Source organism: Marmota monax, unplaced genomic scaffold (assembly GCF_021218885.2).
Source record: "Marmota monax isolate L192 unplaced genomic scaffold, Marmota_monax_Labrador192_F-V1.1 WCK01_AAM20220418_F8-fsc00001, whole genome shotgun sequence".
NCBI lineage: Eukaryota > Metazoa > Chordata > Mammalia > Rodentia > Sciuridae > Marmota > Marmota monax.
In genome coordinates this window covers 60,362,309-60,364,322 of record NW_026693777.1, presented here as the reverse complement: position 1 = coordinate 60,364,322, position 2,014 = coordinate 60,362,309, and positions in this window count along the sequence as shown.

Sequence of the window (2,014 nt, the reverse complement as noted above, 5' to 3'; positions counted from 1 at the left end):
AATATTTGTGGCACCAAGATTAGTTCTTATAACTAAAATTCCTTCCACCTATCTCTCAGATTTTAGTTTTTTTTAAAAAAAATGTTTTTACTAGTGCATTGTAGTTATTATTCATAATAGTGGGGTTCATTTTGACATGGACCATTTCAGTCCCCCGTGCTTCCTCTTTCCCCTCCCTCTACTCAATTTTAGTTTTCCTTCTGATTATTTCTTATTTTTTAACTGGTACTTTATAGATATACATGAAGGTAGAATTCACTGTTGTGTATTCAGATCTGTACATAGTATAATTTTGCCAGTGTCATTTTGCAGTTCCTCCCTTTTCCTGTCCTTCCCCTCTCCCCTTTAATCCCCTTTATCTCCACTCTGGTTTTGTGGGATCAGCCCCCCTTTTTTACTTACTTTGCTTTAGCTTCCATATACAAAAGAAAACATTCAACCCTTGACTTTCTGAGTCTGGCTTATTTAACTTAGCATGATATTCTCCAGTTCTGTTAGTTTACCAGCAAATGTCATGATTTCATTCTCTGTAGTGGGGTAAAACTTCATTGCGTATATATAGCATATTTTTTTTACAAAATACCTTTATTTTATTTATTTATTTTTATATAGTGCTGAGGATCAAAATCAGTGCCTCACATGTGCTGGGCAAGCACTCTGCCACTGAGCTACAACAGCAGCCCCCATACCACATTTTTTTTTTATCCATTCATCCGTTGATGGGCACCTGGGCTGGTTTCATAACCTGACCGTAGTGAATGGCACTGCTATAAACATTGCGCCTGTATTGCTATAGTATTCAGCCTTCAGTTTTTGCTCCAAGCATGAGAAAGACTCAGTCAGGAGCCAGGCTGATCATTAACCCAAATAGATATTAACCCATTAATATCAAAGACTAGCAGGACACGGTGGGGCATGCTTGTAATCCCAGCAGCTCAGGAGGTTAAGGTAGGAGGATCACAAGTTCAAAGCCATCTTCATCAAAAGCTAGGTGCTAAGCAATTCAGTGAGACCCTGTTTCTAAATGAAATACAAAATAGGGCTGGAGATGTGGCTCAGTGGTCAAGTGCCCCTGAGTTCAATCTCCAGTACTAAAAAAAAAAAAACAAAAAAAAACTATTTTAGCCACCTTATAATATGTGTATTCATTTTGCTGGCCCAGGCTCAAAAATTATTTTTCCATCTTTTAAAACTACAGAAAAGTTTGCATGGCTTATGCTGCAGACTCCTGATAGTGAGAGACTTACATGGCAGGAGGGCTGTGGCAGGTGGTCCCAGGGCAATTATCCCCGTCACTGGCTTGCTGCTTTCTGTGTGCTGTTTCCTCATTGCCCCACAATGCTTTAATGCCTCTGTGAGATAAAACCACCCTCAGTGAGTCAAGGAAACAAGGCCTGGGAATGCTTTTGTGTGGTTTTATCTGTCTTCAATCTCCCCCTTACTACCTGTAGCTTAGACATGACAGGAACAACCCTATAAAATTAGCTTCATGGGATGAGACAGGAAGAAAAATGTCAAGAAGTCATCCCCCCTCCCCACCCTCTGCTCAATCTGTGTTAACATAGCCCCACTTTAGGAGATTTTAACCCGCTGGACAAAATGCTCTTGGGCGCACTTATTGGTTTAATAAACAGACCAAACTCTTGAGGACAAAAGAGGACAAACCTGGCCGGCTGAAAATTATGTGACTCGGGCTCTTAAAAAGCTTGTGTTCTGCTAGACTAACAGCGCTTCCTGAACTGAGTAAATTGATTGTGTCCCTCATCACCTCCTGTCTACACAGCCGTTAGCGCCTGTGCGACCAAGTGTTTATTGTCGGCAGCAACCCAGGGCGAGCAGGATCGACCAGTGTCTTGTTAGGAAAACATTTCACAGGTTTTGTTTGGTGACATTCGGGGAAGTGGCTTTGAGGCACGACATATCTAAGGTTAACGCGTCCTGGATTTTAGGGATGTGGGTTTTTTTTCAAAAGGATTTATGCCTTCAAATATGGAAAACAGGCTCTTTGTGGGAA